The 21653-nt window shown below is 40.1% G+C and overlaps 1 protein-coding gene across 6 annotated transcripts in view; it reads left to right on the top strand.

Moving 5' to 3' along the window:
• The window catches only part of ATP2B1 (ATPase plasma membrane Ca2+ transporting 1), a 133278-nt gene that overhangs the window by 37661 nt on the left and 73964 nt on the right, over positions 1 to 21653 (top strand). The window contains exon 2 of one of the 6 annotated variants that reach the window (XM_059886123.1): positions 1 to 21653. This exon is cut by the window's left edge and continues 18154 nt beyond it. The gene's annotated coding sequence lies outside the window, so the exon portion shown is untranslated. 6 annotated transcript variants of the gene reach the window in all.

Here is a 21653-nt window from a genome sequence, read left to right as displayed (position 1 = left end):
AGATGAGTGAGAAACGATGTCTGAAATAGAGTCTTGTAGATAAATGAAGTGAAAGCAAGAGACAAAACTTGGAAAAGGAAATACTAATATCCAGTTGAAATCCTGAACCTAAGACTATTGAATTGCATGTGGGTCTTTCAGATAAAGGCACAGCTTTTCAATACCACAAGTATATACAGATACCATGCTAGGCTCAGTATAATGGGGAGCATAGTAGTGTTTATACGAGAACAGATCTAGAGTCATAACTGAGTGTTGCTGAGGTCGGAGTAGAGGACCCCAGACTTTCCTGGGATGGGTGGAGAGACAGAAAGTGGATGGGGGAGCCAGTCAGAGAAACAGAAGCAATGCTAAGAGCAAGAAATGTAAAACTGGAAAGTGCTTGTGGAGGGTGAGGGAGGTGTGTTGAACAGGATAGACAGCCAGTGGTGTAGATAAGAAGGGGTTATCAGATCATTGAGCCCAGCTCCTCCGTTTTATCCATGAAGAACTGGGAATGAGGAAGGAGAGTGATTGGCTCCGGTTATGTTAGCACAGCACAGTCAGGATTAGAATCCGGTCGCTTCTGTTACCTCTTTGTCCCCTAGAGATGTCAAAAGGGAAGGAAATGCTAATGATGATGTTGATGTATCTCGTCTTTTGGGAGAATGAGGACTGGCTGTCCCCCCTGGGGCCCTCACGGGATAGGATTTATTATATCCCTTAGTAGGTTTACCATGATAAAGAGGCTGAAACTTGCAGGTTCTGAAACCCAGTTGATCTGTACTCTTAATAATCTAGTTTTGGGGATCAGGCTCATGTTATCAAAGCCTCATCAGATTCATATAAAATATTAAAATGTCAGTTTATTAATTTACAGTGGGGAAAAAAAAATAACTGCCTTGGGAAACAGATTCTCGAGTTCTGGCTAGCACATTCTCTTTCCCATAGATGATGCCACATGGGAATCCACATTATAATTAGAAGGTTGCTTAGTGAGTATGTAGGCAGAGCAAGTGGTACAATCTTTGGAATGTGTAATGGAGTCAGGCTTCTCTTACGCTCTCAAAGACCTCATCTGGCAGATGGGGTAATAATAATAGTACCTTGTTCATAGGGTGTTGAAAGGATTAGGTCGGATATACGGTCATTGCTTAGCATAGTTCCTGCCACATGCATACCATCAGTGTTATAGTTCTTCCCACGTGGTGGTGGTCAGTCACTAAGTTGTGTCCGACTCTTTGTGACCTCATGGACTGCAGCACGCCAGGCTTCCCTGTCTCACCATCTCCCAACTAGGATACAGCTATTATTGGAACCTCATCATGGCTTAGTATACTCCCCTACGTGCGTGCTAAGTCGCTTCAGTTGTGCCCAACTCTTTGCGACCCCGTGGACCATAGTCCTTCAGGCTTCTCTGTCCGAGGGATTCTCAAGGTAAGAGTACTGGAGTGGGTTGCCATGCCCTCCTCCAGAGAATACTCCCCTAAACCCTGCTTAAATGATAAAGACCAAGTTTTCTTTTGCTGTTCTGACAGCTGTTCTTTCCTTCTTTTACGGTTGACCAACCCATTTCTGACTCTTGCTCTTTCCCCCTCCCACCCATTAAATTAACTCATTCAATTTACATGATGTCTGATCTTGAGTCCTGGGATCCATTTTAACCTTTTTAGTGTGCTTGATATGGATACTCTGCACAATCGATCATATTAGGTTGAACCATATGAAATTGCAGATTTTCTGTTGCTTTTCCTATACAAAAATGTCAGGGTCATATGGCTTAATAGAATACCTTGATTTTTAAAGTTAATTCTTTCCAAGTGGTCCCAGTGGTTTCTTTTATGAGAAGCTAAGTCTGTTGATGAATCCAGAAGTCTTTCCTTTAAATGCGGAGGTGTGTGTATACCGGTGTACTTCTCTTCCTGTAACGAGGTTCTGAGAAGGCTCTTCTTTTGTCTGTCTGCTTGTGTCCTTTGTGTTGTAACACCGTTTTTCCTCTTCTTTTTACGTTTACTCTTTTACCTCCTAGGCCAGCATCAAACATGAATGATTATTTGTAATCCCTTGATTGATAGTTTACATGGTGCGTTTTCTGTTTAAGTTATTAAGCCACTGTCTGCTGCCCATTGTACATTCCGTGTGTTGTTGTTCAGTTGCTCTGACTCATCAACTCTTTGTGACCCCACGGACTGCAGCACACAGGCTTCCCTGTCCCTCGCCATCTCCTGGAGCTTGCCCAAACTCATGTCCATTGAGTTGGTGATGCCATCCAACCATCTCATCCTCTGGAGTCCCCTTCTCCTCCTGCCTTCAGTCTTCCCCAGCATCAGGGTCTTTTCCAGTGAGTCGGCTCTTTGCATCAGGTGGCCAAAGTATTGGAGCTTCAGCATCAGTCCTTTCAATGAATATTCTGATTTCCTTTAGGATGAACTGGTTTGATCTCCTTGCTGTCCAGAGGACTCTCAAGAGTCTTCTTCAGCACCACCATTCAAAAGCATCAGTTCTTCAGCACACAGCTTTCTTTATGGTCCAACTCTCACATCTGTACATGACTACTGGTTTTATATCCTAGATCGTAGTCATTAAGTTTAAAATGTTGACAGTTCCACTGAGGATACTGTGGCTCAGTACCAAAGTTGGCAGATTCCTTCATTGCACTAGAATTTCAGCATAATGCTGACTAGATCAAAGTCAGAAGGCCTGATCATTGAAGGCAAATGCATCACTTTTATAATGCTCAACTAACATCCACTGGCTTTTAGGAAAAGAAAATGATCTAAAGGCTGCTCTGACAAATTGGCTATTTCTCCCTTGTGATTTCTGGTTCTTGCCCATTTACAGTATGTGAATTCTAAACGGTGGTAATCATCATACAGACATAGATACATGTTTATTCCCTGAATATTGTGTCACAAAGAGTTTTCCAGGTTGGTGTTTAGATTTCCTAATAATTATTTTTAAGTTTTGAAGAATCTCAGTGGTTAATTGTCTAATTTTGATTGTGGCAAAAAAACCTTTTTCTCCCTCTGGGTGTAACTACTGCTTTTCTAAAGTAGATCAACTATTAGAAAATTCTGAATGTGATCCAGGCCTCTCACTTTTTAATTTTTAAATGCTATTATATGTCATTATACATGAGGACATTACATTCAGATATTGAATTTAATGTCTTCATTTATTTAACAAGTATATATTATGGGCCTTCTATATTAGTAGGCTGACTTAAGTATTATACAGTGTACGCTGCATGTGACAGTTTATTGGAAACTAAAAACGTGTTGTAGTGTCAGTGTTACTGCAAATTATTAATTTAACAATTAAATAGGTATGGCTTCCCACGTGGTGCTAGTGGTAGAGAACCCCCTTGCCAGTGCAGGAGACTTAAGTGATGGGGGTTCCATCCCTGAGTGGGGAGGATCCCCTGAAAGAGGGCAGTCCGATACTGGCAATCCACTCCAGTATTCTTGCCTGGAGAATCCATGGACAGAGGAGCCTGGTGGGCTACAGTCCATGGGGTCGAAAAAGTCGGGCATGTTAACTTTACCTTGAAGGAGAGGTTAGGAGAAAGGTGAAGGAAATAGGCCAGTATTCATTAGGAAAGATGATGCTCGGAGACTTACTTGAAACATGTGCAAAGACAAAGGAGTTAGGGAGTCTGAGAGCAATACCGAAACAAATGGATGAGAGAAGGGATGTTGACTGGGTACACGATCCTACGCTGAGGCCCTCAGCATTCGCGTTTCTCCTCTTGAAGACCTCTGCACAGGGGAGATGCCCATAGGCTGAATGCTGCCCAGTGTCTTACCACCATCTTAAAAGACCCCTTCCTTCTGATTGCCTTCTGGTTCCTTCATTTTACTTTTTGCTAGTGCTAAGAAAGGAAATTTCCCACATGGCTCAGTGATAAAAGAATCTGCCTGCCAATGCATGAGACACAGGAGATGTGGCTTCCGTCCCTGTGTCTGGGATCCCCCAGAGGAAGAAATGGCAACCCACTCTAGTATTCTTGCCTGGAAAATTCCATGGACAGAGGAGCCTGGTGGGCTACAGTCCACGAGATCACAAAGAGTCCAGAGACAACTTAGCGACTGAGCACACAAGAAAGGAAATTAAACATGTTCTGACCCTCTCAAAAGTGATAAAAATCTCTCATTAGTTTTATAAGATGATTTAAAATCATTTGTATTAAGAAATTGTCATAAAGAAATAAAAAGCCAAGAGCTTTTGAAATCTGTATGTTTTTTCCCCCTGAGTACTATAATAATCTGAAGTTGTGGTTATTACGTGTATTCTTATTTGTTTAAACACTCTGTTAGGGGAGTTTGAGGATACTAATTGCATTGATCATCCATAATTCAGATTGACTATTAACCATTTTTATTCTAGTGAATAGTTAAGCAATTTATTAGCCTCTGTAAGAACTATAAAAAGAACAGTAGTTGGGATTCCCTCAGAAAGCTATAGTTGTATTTAAGAAGAAAAGATAAGGTTTCTTTCAAGAAACCTTCCAAAGATACAAGTAGATAGTGTTGTTGTTTCTTTTGTCATGGTATCAGTTCTTTACTGAGCTACCTCCTTATTCTTAGCTCAGATGTATCCACCCCTCTGTGTTCAACCCCTTCATCCACTTTGCCCCATCCCACCTCACTCCAGGTGTGTCCCTGACAGTGAAGCCTTTCTCTGATCCACATCCCAGTTAACACTCGACGCTTTGTGTGCTCACCAAACCATTCCTGATGCCCTCTACAACAACTCATTGTGTTTGCTTGCTGTTGTTTAGTCACTCAGTCATGTCTGACTCTGCAGCTCCATAAACTGCAGCACACCAGGCTTCCCGTCCTTCACCAACTCCCAGAGTTTGCTCAAAGCCATATCTATTGAATCAGTGGTGCCATCCAACCAGCTCATCCGCTGCTGCCCCTTCTTCTCTTGCCCTCAGTTTTTCCCAGCATCAGGGTCTTTTCCAGTTATTCAGCTCTTCACATCAAGTGGCCAAAGTATTGGAGCTTCAGTTTCAGTATCGGTCCTTCCAGTGAATATTCAGGGTTGATTTCCTTTAGCATTGACTGGCTTGTTCTCCTTGCAGTCCAAGGGACTCTCAAGCCTCTACTTCTGCACCACAGTTTAAAAGCATCAATTCTTCAGCTCTCATCCTTCTTCATGGTCCAACTCTCACATCCATACATGACTACTGGAAAAACCTTCCCAACTCTCACATCCATACATGACTACTGGAAAAACCTTCCCAACTCTCACATCCATACATGACTACTGGAAAAACCTTCCCAACTCTCACATCCATACATGACTACTGGAAAAACCATACCTTTGACTAGATGGACCTTTGTCAGCAAAGTGATGTCTCTCTCTCAAACACTGTCTAGGTTTGTCATAGCTTTTTTCTAAGGAGCAAATGTCTTAACTTCATGGTTGCAGTCACTCTCTGCAGTGGTTTTGGAGCCCAAGAAAGTAAAATCTGTCACTGTTTCCACTCTTTCCCCATATATTTGCCATGAAGTGATATGACTGGATGCCAAGATCTTCATTTTTTGAATGTTGAATTTTAAGCTAGCTTTCTCACTCTCCTCTTTCACCTTCATCAAGAGGCTCTTTAGTTCCTCTTTGCTTTCTGCCATTAAAGTGGTATCATCTGCATATCTGAGATCATTGGTATTTCTCCTGGCAGTCTTAATTCCAGCTTGTTTACTTGTCTTTCTCCCTCATTTAGGCTGTAAACTTCTTGAAGAAATTGCCCTGGATGTAGGGCTTTACTCAGGTATCAGTTCAGTTCAGTCGCTCAGGCACGTCCGACTCTTTGAGACCCCATGTACTGCAGCACGCCAGGCCTCCCTGTCCATCACCAACTCCTGGAGTTTACTCAAACTTATGTCCATTGAGTTGGTGATGCCATACAACCATTTCATCCTCTATCGTCCCCTTCTCCTCCCATCTTCAGTCTTTCCCAGCATCAGGGTCTTTTCAAATGAGTCAGTTCTTCACAACAGGTGGCCAGAGTATTGAAGTTTCATCTTCCGCATCAGGCCTTCTAGTGAATATTCAGGACTGATTTCCTTTAGGATGGACTGGTTGGATCTCCTTGCAGTCCAACGGACTCTCAAGAGCCTTCTCCAGCATCACAGTTCAAAAGCATCAATTCTTCAGCGCTCAGCTTTACTTATAGTCCAACTGTCACATCCATTCACGACTACTGGGAAAACCATAGCTTTGACTAGACAGACCTTTGTTGGCAGAGTAATGTCTCTGCTTTTTAATATGCTGTCTAGGTTGGTCATGACCTTTCTTCCAAGGATCAACTGTCTTTTAATTTCATGACTGCAGTTACCATCTGCAGTGATTTTTGGAGCCCCCCAAAATAAAGTCTGTCAGTGTTTCCCCATCTATTTGCCATGAAGTGATGGGACCAGATTCCATGATCTTAGTTTTCTGAATGTTAAGTTTTAAGCCAACTTTTTCACTCTCCTCTTTCACCCTCATCAAGAGCCTCTTTAGTTCCTCTTTGCTTTGTGCCATAAGGGTGGTGTCATCTCCGCATCTGAGGTTATTGATATTTCTCCTGGCAATCTTGATTCCAGCCTGTTCTTCATCCAGCCCACATTTCTTATGATGTACTCTGCATATAAATTAAAGAAGCAGGATGACAGTATACAGCCTTGACATACTCCTTTCCTGATTTGGAACCAGTCTGTTGTTCCATGTCCAGTTCTAATTGTTGCTTCCTGACCTGCATACAGGTTTCTCAAGAGGCAAGTCAGATGGTCTGGTATTCCCACCTCTTCAAGAATTTTCCACAGTTTATTGCGATCCACCCAGTCAAAGGCTTTGGCATAGTCAATAAAGCAGAAATAGATGTTTTTTCTGGAACTCTCTTGCTTTTTCGATGATCCAGCATATGTTGGCAATTTGATCTCTTGTTCCTCTGCCTTTTTTAGATCCAGCTTGAACATCTGGAAGTTCATGATTCACATACTATTGAAGCCTGGCTTGGAGAAATTTGAGCATTACTTTACTAGCATGTGAGATGAGTGCAGTTGTGCAGTAGTTTGAGCATTCTTTGGCATTGCTTTTCTTTGGGATCGATCCGGGTTTGATCCTCCAATCTGCATTGGAGACAGATTCTTTACCATCTGAGCCACCAGGGAAGGCCTTACTCAGGGACTTTAGGAACTTGTTTGGGACTAATAGGAACTTCAGAGAAAACAGATTCAGGAAGATAAGGATGATACTGGTGATTGAGTTTGATTTGCTGCAAGACATTCACAGGTTGAAACAGTTGAAAACATTGGCCTGGGGCTTGATCAAATCCTGCGATATAGATTATCATGTGGTATTTGCTGTTCTGAGAGGCCTATGGAGATATCCCTGGGTGAGAACTTCATTTAAGATATGGTAGAAATGTAAAAAGCCAGGAAATATGTGGGCTGAGAATTGAATAAAGACCTGGGAGAACTAAGTAAGCAAGATAATGGAGAGGAGGGAAGAATACTGTCAAACAACACAAAAATATATAGGAGGATGAGGACTGAGACGAAGCCTGGAATTGTTAATCACCACAAGCAGCCAACTCAGGAGTGAAGATGGATCCAGTTTGCTCATCACAATGAGTGATGATCCAGAAAGAAGAACTGAAGATCGATCTTATTCAGAGGATGGACTTACCAGCTGGCACTTATGGTAAAGAAAGTGAAAGTCACAGTCATGTCCAACTCTCTGTGACCCCATGGACTGTAGCCTGCCAGGCTCCTCTTCCTTTGTCCATGGAATGCTCCAGGCCAGAATACTAGACTGGGTAGCTGTTTCCTTCTCCAGGGCATGTTCCTAACCCGCGGATTGAACTCAGGTCGCCCACATTGCAGGTGGATTCTTTACCAGCTGAGCCACCAGGATAAAGAACCCACCTGCTAGTGCAGGAAATGCAAGAGGCACGGGTTCAATCCAGGGTCCGGAAGATTCCCGGGGGTAGGAAACGGCCATCCGCTCTATCCAGTATTCCCTGCTCTATCCAGTATTCTTGCCTGTAGACTCTCATGGACGGAAGAGCCTGGCAGGCTACAGTCCATGGGGCCACAGAGAGTCGGATATGACTGAGCAGAGCGACTAAGCACAAAAGGAAAGGCGGAAAAGGAGATCTTGTTTGGCTAGCAAAATCCAGGAGAGGCTCGTTTTGGGAAGAGGAGCAGAGAACAGTCTTATGGGGTGGTATCTGAATATGGAAGTTGAAGGAACCAGTATAAAGTGGTGGTTGGGGCTTGCAGTGGCAGATTAGGAATATAAAGTGGTGGTTGGGGCTTGCAGTGGCAGTTCAGGAAATAAGGTCTGGGAGTAGACTTGAGTACCCTGGAGAGGCAGGAGCAGGAGGAAATTTAGGAGACTCTGAATAGAAAAAGGAACAGGCTTGGATGTTGGAGATGTGTGAGTGGATCATATGTGACGGAGAAAAACAAGTTTCTAATGGAGCTAAGAACTCAATTTTAAAAATTTCACCCACCGCTGCTCAGCCAGTTGATACGTCTTTCCAGGGGTAGCTAAGTAACCAGATGAGTGTAGGATGAGAATGAAAGCACAGAGGACCGACGAGCAAAACTGCAGTCACTGACCACTGGGAAGTGAGCCTTTTTTAGGAAGGCAAGTATGATCAGAAAAGGTCTTGATTGCCTTTGAGCCTGAAGGTCAGAATGTCTACATAAGATTCCATTCTGTATAAGAGAAATAAAGAGAAGTTGTACCAGAGAGAAAGTCTTGAATATAGAAGAGTTCCCAGTGAGCATGACTTGTAATGTGCAGCTCTACCCTTGAATAGCAGTCACAGAGTACAAATCAGAGTCTTGGAATGAAGGTCAGGAATTGTGTGAAGCCAGAGTTTAAAGGATCATCAGTGTGCTGTGATGGGGTGGTTATGATTCAACACATCCACTAATGTCCTTATTCTTCGCATTTTGGTGAGTGAACTATAAATCAGCTTCTTGCCTCACATCATCTTAAAATAACCTTATATTTTAGCCAGATGCCTTGAATGCGTTGCAGAAGTGAGTATTGATATACTGGACCATTCTTCAGTATCCATGGCTGGAAAATGCAAAAGACTGTCAGCTACTATCACACGGTTTAAACAAAAAAAAAGGAGAGAAAGGAGTGGAAAAGGATCTTCTGCCCTTCGATCTGTGTTCCGTTGTTTAAATATTGGAATAAATAGTCCTTGAAATCTAGAAGTTTTAATTAAGAAAACAGACAGCTCATGTTAAATTTACAGATAAGAGTTATGCTTCCTTAAATATTGCCAACTTTATTTTTGTGAGTTTGTTCTGTGACATAATGAGCATCCTGCCTCCTTAAGCAGTTAAGTGTAGGTTCTTGTGAACTGACAGGAGAGAGAAGCTCTTAAGAACTGAGTAGGCTGGTAGAGCAGCTGGTGTGACATTCAAGTGTTCATGTTGCCTTCGAGCTCCTGAACAGAAGGGGAAAAACACTGTTTTAATTTAGAAATCGCTTTCTTGACTATAGCTGAAATGCTCCAAGCCAGTGAGGCTAGAAAAATGATAGAACATTTCGTTCTCATATTTAACTGTAGATATATGTTCTTATATTTGTTGGTAAGCAGCGCTGGATTATATAAAATTACTTACTTCTGAGCTTTTCAAAGGCTCAGGGGTGGGGGCAGGTAGGAGAAGATAGATCTCTGAATTGTAGTTCTCTGTTAAATTTGTTAAAGTTTGATATATTTAGTTGTTTAAAATCATTTTACGTAAATTCAGAATAAAGCAGTACGTCTTCATGTTTCTTTGAAGGAAATTATTTGCAGTATTTGTGTAATACATCAGTATATTTGGTATTAAAAATCAAAGTAACAGCTATTTTTAGAGTATGGGCTACTTTCAAATGTTCATGAAGATTAAGAATAGCATGATAAAGAACTGTGAGTAATTTGTTTCTATTGTTGTTGGGAAATTTGGGGTTAAGGTGGTAATCCAACAGTTTGTTCCTTAATCCAGTTTCAGGGCATACTTATTATCTCTAATAGTGGTTGTCCAGACCAGTAGCGTCACCATCGCCAGAGAAGTTTTTCGAAATGCAAATTCTTCTTACATCCTATCCTAGATCTACTGAACTGGAGTCAGAGATCGCAGCAGTCTGTGGATTAAGGAGCCCCTCAGGTGATTCTGATGCAGGCTGAGGTTTGAGAAGCACTCATCGGTGGTCAGGACAACCTTCCCAGAGACACAGGCATCATCGGTGTTTGGGGCAAGATGATTCCAACTGGTTTGACCCTAAAGCAAAAATATCTATAGTGAACTTGAAGATCCCTGTGTTGGGGATCATTCACATTACAATTTTATCATATATTCTGCTTAATTAAGGACTTTGATGTCATAAACAAATCATCCGTGCTGGAAATGACATATCAAAAGAGTAATTGTCTTACAGTCCCAGGGACGGCGGTGAAGCCCCAGTTTAACAGGAACTGTTCTGCTTTGGGCTGACAAAGTTATTTCTTCATAAACTAAAGACTAAGAGGAATGGGAGCTGTAGTGGGAACTAGGATAAGGAAACTGGGTGTTTTTTTTCACGCTTTTACTAAGCCAGAGTGCTATATAGTGTGGGTTCATCATTTTAATTGAACAGTGAAATTCTGAGCTATGTAAGGAAAAAAATGAATCTTGTAAATGCACATGCAGATAAATTTTTGCTGTTACCTACAAACTGATCTCACGCTTGCTAACTGAAAATAGATGGAAACAATTATGGTCAGGATTGCAGTGCCACCCAGTCTCTCTCCACTGATTCCCTTGACAGTTAATTCAAGAAGAGGAACAAGCAGTGAAAAAAAGAATTGGCCACCAGAGATGGCACCATGGTGGGAACAGGAGTCAAACATCAGAGAAATGAAGGCAACAGAACATTTCAAGAGCAAAGTGGTTAGTAATAACAGAGGTTGCCACTAGGTCAGATAAAAGGGACTAAATGTGTCCATTAGATTTAGGAACAAGAGAGGTCAGTGATCACCTTGAAGAGTTGTTTCAGTGTGGCATAGGAGCAGCAGCTAGATAGAAATGGGGTGATCTGTGAGTTGGAGATGAAACAGAAATGGCAGATTTAAGAGGACGACAGCTAGATGTGGGATTGAGGATTATTTTTCCAGTGGACTTTTATGGGTAAGATTATTTCTTTATTATTTAGATCTAATCACTAACTTTCTTACATATTGATTTGGCATCATTTTAGCATGAGTAATCCTAACAAATTATTTCTCAAATAAATGCATCATTTCTTCTGGGCTTTGTGAAGTATTGAAACTCGGCATTATTACTTGGCATAGAGTCTAGCACCTGGTTAAGAACCACTGTCTTGTAGCATTCGTATAATTTACTTGGAAATCTTAACTTACATTGTCTGAAAGCATTTAAAGGAAAGTTTGTGTATATGCATACCAAACTAGTTTGAAAACTCTTTGAATCTTATGACTTTCTCTTAACAAACTAAACACCTAGCATATTATTTTAAACAGACGTTTAGAAGGTTTTGTTTTGCTCTGCTGTTTGAATTGGCATTGATTACTTTTCAAATAGATTTCTCTATTCAGTAAACATTGAGTACCTACTATATTCCTGAGAGTGCTGGGGGTTAAAACTAAATGGCACAAGTCCTGCCTTGAGTTCACAGATCATTGGGGAAGACAGAGTGGTAAACAAATCATTGCAGCCGTGTTTAAAAGCTGTACTAGAAGAACAAATTAGCGCCTCCACTATTCTAATCTACTTGCTTCCCACACTGAGAGATTTGCTAAAGCGGTCATGCTGAATTTATCACTGGCAGCATCTGTAACTTGCCCTTCCAAGTATTGTATTTAGTCTGTCTCTCAAAGACTCTGGTGGATAAGTAACGTGCTGAGAGGAGTAGGGCTAGTTTTTTTCTCAACACAGACACAGCCATGATATGCATGAATTTTGGGGAACTTATAAATCAGGCCTTGTAGATAGTGCTTATTTTCTGCTTGTCAGTTCTCATGAAGCAAATCCTGTTGGGTGGATTTTATCTTGTATATGCGTACCATTCTTTACACACCTGAGGTAAATTGCTTTTCTAAACAAGCTTAATATTTTGTGCAAGTGTGTATGTTTTCTTTAAGCCCCTTAAAATGTGATTAAAGTCAGTTCAGAGTAATATTAAAAGCAAACAGTCCCTTGGTTCTTCACAGTGTTTTAATGGAATAATTTGAATATAACAAAATCCTGTAAAAGAAACTTCCCGCCACTCATGGTCTTGTGATGTCTGTTCCTTTGTATGTATGATATTATATCATCTGCTCTTTCCTCCATTACAGTCATATATTACAATAAGTACTTAACCTGTTCAGCAATTTACAGTAAATTTTTATCATTTCTTATTAAAATTGTTTTAAGTTTTTAAAAACTTCATTTTAGGATACGAGTCAGGTATAATTTTTTTTTCTGCAGAAGGTGACTATATAAGGAACTTGAAAGAGGATAGTATTTTGTTTAAGCTATGAAGATCAAAGATAAATAAATGTTCAGTATGTAGAAAGGATGCTTAGTCACTCAGTTGTGTCCAACACTTTGCCATGCTCTGTAGCCTGCCAGGCTCCTCTGTCCATGGGTTTTTTCAGGCAAGAGTACTGGAATGGATTGCCATTTCCTCTTAAGTTTAATCATAGGTATACAGTCTTCCTCCCTTAGGGAACATTTAAGGTGGGGAGTTTCAGGTTGCTCACCCTGGCTGAGAGTTACTGCTAGTATCTGATGGGGTGAGGCAGGGAGGGGCTGGGTGAGGCTGGATTTCTGAATTTATGAAATAGTGCTCACAGTCAATAAAATGCCAATAGGAGCCACAGTGAGAAACAGCAATAAAAATACTGTCCCTCTTCTCATAGCTACCTGTCTATAAAGGAATTTGAGTCAATTTTTATGTTTTTTAAAAAAAAAATGAAAATGGAGATAACTTGAGTCTTCTTTTTTGAAATGCTGCAGTCAAAAACTTTGGTCAATCAAACGGTGTGTAACAGCTGAGGTAGTAGCACCCATTTGAGGCACACCACCAGCTATTTTCTCGATAGTAGCCTCCATAGAACTTATATGTTGTTATGATTTATCCCATGTTTTAAATTTCGATCTTTTTACCCTTCTTTTAATGGTTTTGTGAGCATTTAATGCTTGCTTTCTTTCGTTCTTTTTGGCAGTAGATGATGATGAGTATTTGGTTTCATTGCTATAAAATGAACCATCGGATTTGATCTTCAACATGCCTTTCAGTTGTTAAATTCTGATTCTTTGTTATGTAATAATTTTTTTAGCAGAATACCGGCTTTTTAAATTTTGTTCACTGTTGGTATATTGATTTAGAAACCTAAACAATTTTTATCATTAAGTGAATGAAAATTTTCTTGAAGAGATCACTAGTCTTTCCCATTCTATTGTTTTCCTCTATTTCTTTGCATTGTTCACTTAAGGCTTTCTTATCTCTCCTTGCTCTTCTCTGGATCTCTGCCTTCAGTTGAGTATATTTTTCCCTTTCTCCTTTGCCTTCACTTCTCTTCTAGTATATATAGTATATGTATAAAATATATGTACAGAATATATATTTATATAATATATATACAAATTGCATATACGTACATTATTATAGACTCTCTCCACAGAATATTATAGTATACATTTACAGATGTATAAGTAAATGTATATATATAGAATATATGTACATCTATATCTAATTCAACATCTTTCTGCAAATACACACACACACACACATATATATACATACGCACACACACACAGCTAGATATATATTTACTAGTGTATATACATACTAGTGTAGTTCAGTGTAGTGTAATGTAAAAGGTAATTTTCTTACTAAGGAACGTGTGTTCCAGTGATCTAGTTAGAAAAATTTGGCAGTGATGTTGGCCATGAGCATAAGTCAAGTCAAGAATGATAAAATGCATATAAAGATATGGAAAACTTAAGGGGAAAGCTAGGTGAGCAGAGAGACGTAAGTGATTTATGTAGCTCTGTGGTTCCAAAGGGCTTCCCAGATATCTGGTAAAGAATCTGCCTGCAATGCAGGAGACCCTGGTTTGATTCCTGGGTCGGGAAGATCCGCTGGAGAAGACATAGGCTACCCCTCCAGTATTCCTGGGCTTCCCTTGTGGCTCAGCTGGTAAAGAATCCTCTTGCAATGTGGGAGACCTGGTTTCAATCCCTGGGTTGGGAAGATCCCCTGGATAAGGGAAAGGCTACTCACTCTAGTATTCTGGCCAGGAGAATTCCATGGACTGTATGGTCCATGGGGTCGCAGAGTCCAACACAACTGAGTGACTTTCACTTTCATTTCATTTTCAAGAAATTATAGTGTTGTTCCCAGGTTAGCAGAATTGATATTTTAGGATTGGTAAATATTCCTGTTTGCTGTCTAGTTAGACATCCGTGGCCTTTGCTTGGGATTTAAAATTGAAAAGTGAAAAACCATATTTTACACTATGAAATATCCATGATGTCTTTATTTCAGTTAAAATTAATTCTGTTTTTTTTTTAAATTTCTTCACACAATGCTTTGTTATCTAACTCATGGGATACACATTTATCAATTATGCCTTACATCTCTGCAGTTCTTTGAAAAACATTCACATTCAGTTATCTTGTGTGCTCACAACAAATTATAAAGAAGAGTGAGCTAAGAGTTAGAAGACAGTGGAACTTCTGACTAGAAGTCTCGTGGCATTTTCAACAGTGTACAAGCACTGAATTCACTTTCTTAAGTAAGCTAATGTATACAAGGATAGAAGATAGAACCTCTGCTAATATTTCACGAATTATATAATTTTGAATAATATTAGAGATTCTTTGAAAATAAGAATTCATAAATATTTACATGGAATAATACATGTAAAGCCTCAAGTTTATGCTTCTGGCAGAGTTGCTTTTGTAGCACTAATTCTCAAAGAGTCAATAATTATAAACAATGTAAAATATTGTTTAAAGTATTAGGAAACGTTTTTCTCATACATTGGAAAGTCAAAAGTATGAACTAGATCTCACTGGGGTAAAATCAAGTTCCTGGGGGGCTGTGTTCCTTCCAGGCACTTGGGGGAATCCATTTCCTTCCTTTTTCAGCTGCTAGAAGTTGGCCACATTTTTGACTTGTGACTTTGTTGTATCTTCAAAGCCAGTAGTATCTGCTTAAGTGTTTCTAAAGATGCTATCCCTCTGGTTATGATTTCTCTCCCTGCTTCTTCTGCTTAAAAGGACTTTTGTACATACACTGGTCCTATCAGGAAAATCTTCCCATCTCAGTAATCTCAACTGATCAGTAACTTTAATCCCATATGTATCCTTAAATTTCCTTTCCTATATTTCAGGTTCCAGTAATTAGAACATGGACATTTTAAGGGGACTATTCTGCCAACCACACAAGGCCCAGGAAGGCCAAGGAGAGCAGGAAGAAAAGGGAGAGGGTTCAACGTTTGATGGAAGGAAATAAAGGATGCGAAATTCACATTCCCGTGGCTTTTAGTCTAAAAGCAAATCCCAGTCTTTGCTGCATAGGAGGGCCATATGTCAGGCAGAAAGCTGCAGTGATACTGGTCTGCTCAAACAGAGGACAGAGGTTAGGGCTGTTAAAGTAGCAGTAAATCTAGTGGGGAAATCACAGGGGAGGCGGCCCCAGATCTTCATATAAACTTTACTCCAGTCTCTCCAATACCTGAACTGCATTTGTGTGAAGGAGACTACAAAGTAACAGATGGAAGTCTGAGATAAGTAATCAGAGATTTTAGGTACTTTCCACTCTAGGGGAGAGGGGGCAGAATTTGGACTTCTATGGTTTTTCCAGTAGTCATGTATGGATGTGAGAGTTGGACTGTGAAGAAAGCTGAGCACTGAAGAATTGATGCTTTTGAACTGTGGTGTTGGAGAAGACTCTTGAGAGTCCCATGGACTGCAAGGAGGTCCAACCAATCCATCCTAAAGGAGATGAGTCCTGGGTGTTCTTTGGAAAGAATGATGCTAAAGCTGAAACTCCAGTACTTTGGCCACCTCATGCGAAGAGTTGACTCATTGGAAAAGACTCTGATGCTGGGAGGGATTGGGGGCAGGAGGAAAAGGGGATGACAGAGGATGAGATGGCTGGGTGGCATCACCGACTCGATGGACGTGAGTCTGAGTGAACTCCGGGAGTTGGTGATGGACAGGGAGGCCTGGTGTGCTGCGATTCATGGGGTCGCAAAGAGTCGGACACGACTGAGCAACTGAACTGAATGAAAATAAGCTGTCTTTATCTTTAGAGGGCCCCCTGCCAAACCCCAGATCCATAATTTGTGTTCCTATAGAAGGAGTCGTGGCTTCCCTGGTAGCTTAGAGGATAAAGCGTCTGCCTGCAATGCAGGAGACCTGGGTTCAATCCCTGGGTCAGGAAGATCCCCTGGAGAAGGAAATGGCAACCCACTCCAGTACTCTTGCCTGGAAAATCCCATGGACAGAGAAGCCTGGTAGACTGCAGTCCATGGGATCGCAAAGAGTTGGACACAACTGAGCGACTTCCCTTCACTTCTTCAGAAGGAGTCATGGACTAAGAATCTTTGTAAATACTTTTTTTTTTTCCTTTACTTTCATGTTTACTGAGATATGTGATAGAGCTAGTAAATAGAAATTTGACCTAACACTTAAGTTACTTTGGTATATGAATGAAAATTTGAAGACATTGAGTTATTTCAGTGTAGATACCTTAAGAGAAATGTTGGCATTTTCTTGGGAAGGAATATATGAAATCAGAAGTAACTTAATCACTGAATTAATTACAGAATTTGTAAGCATTAAAAAATTAAAGACTAAGATTTAGGACTGTAACTTTTTCTGTTAGTTTTGGAATTTCATCCTGAGTTGGGAGTGATTTGGAAAAATCAAAATTACTTGGGAATCTTTAGTTGACTTGAAGGACACATTAAGAGATTAATGAAAGTTTAAATGAAAAGATTGGTTTCTCACAAATTTTGATTTATAACCAGTTTGCATAAATCTAAAGCTGAAATTAATGAAATGTCTTTCCTAAGCTGATGACCACAATTAGCAGATCTTCAAAATGGATGTTATGTTTCATACACTGTATACAAAAATAAGTTTTCTCATCTGGGTTATGTTGTCTTTGACCTAATCTTGACTAAAAGGAACCTTGATTTTTAAAAGCTAAGCAGTTTAGGATCACGGGAATGGAGCTGAATAGAAGTTGTGTACATGTATAAAGCTACTTAACTGCATCAGGACTGATGGTGTTATTTTTTAAAACAGGGATGGACTTTCAAGACTAGTGTGTGTGTGTGTGTAGTCACTCAGCCATGTCCAACTCTTGGCGACCTCATGGACTGTATAGCCTGCCGGGCTCCTTTATCCATGGGGATTCTCCAGGCAAGAATACTGGAGTGGGTTGCCATGCCCTCGTCCAGGGGATCTTCCCAACCCAGAGATCAAACCCAGGTCTCCCGCATTGCAGGCGGATTCTTGACTGAGTGAGCCACCAGGGAAGCCCTTTAGGACTTTGGTCATCACCAGAACAGCATGGGCTGTCTTGAAGTTTTAAACTGTCCTCCATACATTCTTTCAGTATAGCTTCATCAACTCCAAGGGTAGAGAGTCTAACTCACCAAGGGACCCTTTATTGGTCAGAGTTCTCCCTCTCCAGAGAAAAGAAAGAACCAATGGGAAATCTATCTGTATAGTGATTTATCATCTATAGTGATTTATCAGGAGGAATTTGCTCAGGCAGTTACAGTGACTGAGAAGTCCCACAATCTGCCATCTACAAAGTAAAGACTCAGGGAAGCTTGTGGTTTCATTCAGTTTGAAGGCCTGAGAGCCAAGGAAGTTGATGGGTAATTGCCAGCCTGAGGGCCAAAGACTGGACAGTCAGGCAGGGAGTGGGGTACGATTTACCATTTTTTGTTTTGTGTGAGTGCTCACTGGATTGGATTATGCCCACCTACATAAAAGAGAGTCTTTTTTCACTAAGTCTGCTTCACTTAGTCTACTCATTGACATGCTAATCTCATCCAGAAACACCCTTGTAGGCATACCCATAAATGTTTGGCCAAATACCTGAGCACCATGGGATCCAGTCAAGTTGACAAAGAATTAATAACTGTTACAGATCCGTTCCAATATGGGATAACTTGTTACTAATAAGTGCTGCCTTTGCCAAAAATCTACCTCTCTGTAACTTTCTTTCATTTCATACTAGTTGTGCCCTCCACTACAGAATACATCTAGTCACTGTTCTACACTGTAAATTTTCAAATGTTTTATGCTGTCCTTATATGAGAAATCTACAATTCAACACAAATGAACACATCTGTGAAACCGATAGACTCACAGACATAGCAAACAGACTTGCGGTTGCCTACACACAAGTGGAAGAGTGGAGAGGGAGAGAGAGGATTCTGAGTCCGGGATTAGCAGATGTAAACTACTACATGCAGGATGGATAAGCCACAAGGTCCTACTGTGTAGGACAGGGAACTGTATTCAGTATCCTGGGATAAAACAGAATGGAAATGAATATGAAAAAGAATATATATGTAACTGATTCCTTTTGCTATATAGCAGAAATTAACACAACACTGTAAATCAGCAATACTTCAGTGAAAGTTTTTTAAAAATTTCAAATGTTTGAAAATAGCCATCTTGAGATAGTCCTCTCCTAGACTAGATTCTTTCCACAACTGTAATGGACTGGTTTTCTGATGGCTTCAACATTCTCTTTATTAGTTTTTACACCATGCATCTCATGTAATTCGTACCTGACCAATGCAAAATCTAGTTGGCCTGTTGTCCATAATACACATAAAAGTTGGTGCCCCTCTTTTGTTCATTAGTCTTTTTGATGTATTCAGTCATCATATGCTTTATCTGTATAGCAGAGCCTCACCTATATTAGACTTATCATCAGAATTATCTGTTTATTTAGGTTTAGAAATCTTAACAATAAAAATTTGTTTGTTGTTGTTTAGTTGCTAAGTCATGGCCAACTCTTTTGTGGCTGTATGGACAGTAGCCCGCCAGGGTCCTCTGTCTGTGGGATTTCTCAGGCAAGAATACTGGAGTGGGTTACCATTTCCTTCTCCAAGGGATCCTTCTAACCCAGGGGTTGAACTGCATCTCGTGCGTTGGCAGGCAGATTCTTTACCACTCAGTCACCAGGAAAGCCCAACAATAAAAATAGCTCACATGCATTTACAATTTACTGTGTGCCAGGCTAAGTTCACATTGTTTTATGTATAGTCACACATTTAGGGAGGTGTGTTATGTTGTGTCTGTATTGTATGATCCTGTAACATTATAAGTGTGTACGTGCAAGGCAAAGTAGAAAGGATTTGTTAACTCCCTTTGTTAGTTTTTAATACTCCTGTCATTGCTGCCTAAGACAGCTTGGGAATGGGAGGGGAAAGCACTTACATCATGTTAATTAACATCAAGCCAATGCTTTGAGTAAACTGAACCTCTGTCTTTGAATGTATACAGTAGGGTTTCTTGTATGTCATATTTGTACAGTTATGTTTTTGAAATTAAATGTAAGAGATCATACCTTTGTACTAATTATAGTTAACGTCCCATTCCCACCTGTCTTTCCAGATTCTAATTCTGTCATCTGATAAACTCACTGAGTTACCTAGCTTCAAGTCATCTGTAGATTGGAGAAATATAACTTCTGTGTTTTCACATCACTAATAGAAGTTTAGAACAGTTGGGCATTTGGAACCCAATAATGCATTAAATAACACCTTTCAGGTTGTTCCTCTTATGCTAGTACACTTAGTTATAGTAGCATATGTTTTCTTGCCTGCAGGAATCATCATGTTACTGTATAATATTAATAATCACTTTTAGAGTTCAGTGTTTCATCCAGCTCCATATTTCATCACCAAATTTATTTAGCTGTCCAGCTATTTCTTTTAGTTTTTCTAATGTGTGGTACTTTTGTTGTCCTCATCATTGTTGAGTCTAAATAATACCATACAGCCATTCTGTGATCCAGAGTCAGGTGACCTTGTGAAAGAAAGCATTGATTTGTAACATTAACAAAACTGTCTCTTTATGAGCTTCTCTCAGTGCTAAGACTTCATAGTCATCCTTTCGTTTTCTTTTGGGGTCCTGCCTGCCCATTCACAGTAAAGCTTATGTGTCAGTTGGAATCCATCTCATTCTTTTTGAAGACTGTAGCTATTTTTGCCCAACTTTAGTCTTAAACCATCTGTCTTTTTATGTAATAACTCAAAGATTACCAACAGTGCTTGGATCAGAGACATCATCTAGGGATTCTGGGATAAATTATGTATGGAGATAGGTGTTTTCTTTAAAACCCCCCTCTTGTGGAGCCTCAGCTTCCAAGATTTCTTCTTAAACTTTTCAAATGGAAGATCAGAATCTCTTCATGAACAATGAAAAGCAAAGGAAATGTTCTCCTTTCTGTTGTATCTCAGTTCTAAATAGTGTATCTCTCTCTTGATTGTCATGGTGTAGCTAACAATAAAGAGCAAAGCTTTTTTGATGTCCTTGGCATTTTTGTCAGTTTACTAGTTAGGTGACTAGAAGAGTGAATAATAGTAGGGAAGAGAAGAAAATAGAAGAGGTTATGGACAATCTAGAAATAGACAACAGTTCAGTTTATCATTTGTGGGTTAATTAGTAGTTCAGATAGTCCACTTTGGGAAAGTGGTTCATTTGCATTTGGTAGTTTTCTCTGGATTTCTCTTTCTTTACACAGTAGGGGGAACTGAACGTGGTGATCATGTACTTACCAAAGCCCTGCGAGTTGCAAAGTGATAGAAAAACCTCCAAAAGGAGTTTATTGACAAATAACGAAAAGATCACGGTTAGGACAGACTTTAGGTGTTGGTTGACACAAGCGCCCAAATGATCATCCCTTCCTTTTAGACGTGTTCTCAGAGGCTTTCCACATCTCAGTTTTAAGTTCAGTAAGAAGAAACAAGTCTATTCCAGAGTCACAGTAGAAGCCCTGTTGCCACCGGTTGGCCTTTGTCAAGTCACTTATGGTCAGGGCAGTATCTGGATATGGGGATGGACCATTGAGAGCTGGGGAAGGGCAGAGGTAGCAGATAACAAATACCACTCTAATGTCTATTGAATTCTCGTTTTATCATATAAATTGGTACATTTGCTGCTGTTTGACTGTTTAACCTGCAAACATTTCCATTTCAGCCTGATAAAGATGAAGACTTAAAGCAAAAAAAAAAAAAAAAAGACTTAAAGCAGAGACAGATAGTATAAGAAACATGACTTTTGATTTGCAAATAGAGGTTTGATTCTAGCTCTCTTATGTATCCTTATTGTTGAGAAATTTAAGGGCCACCCAGTAAATAATACCCTTCTCTCCAGCGTGAATTCTGTCAAGAGAAAAGGCAAATATTGGCATGTAGGAATAAAAATACTACTTTTATTACTGACAAAAGCTGCAATGAATGACTTAGGTTTTGTGTGATAACTGAGATTCTAGTATTGAACCCAGAACTAACAGTTACTTACCTCCACCCCAGGCATTTTGAAGGATGATACGATTTTTTACCTGGGGGTCTGCCCCTACTTATTCAGACCAGATGGCGGGAGTCTTACAGACATGTTGTTTACAAAGAAGGCAAGGAG

The sequence above is a fragment of the Bos taurus genome, chromosome 5, assembly GCF_002263795.3.
Source record: "Bos taurus isolate L1 Dominette 01449 registration number 42190680 breed Hereford chromosome 5, ARS-UCD2.0, whole genome shotgun sequence".
Taxonomy (NCBI): domain Eukaryota; kingdom Metazoa; phylum Chordata; class Mammalia; order Artiodactyla; family Bovidae; genus Bos; species Bos taurus.
The sequence above is the reverse complement of the archived record's forward strand: the minus strand, read 5'-3'. Positions and strand labels throughout refer to the sequence as shown.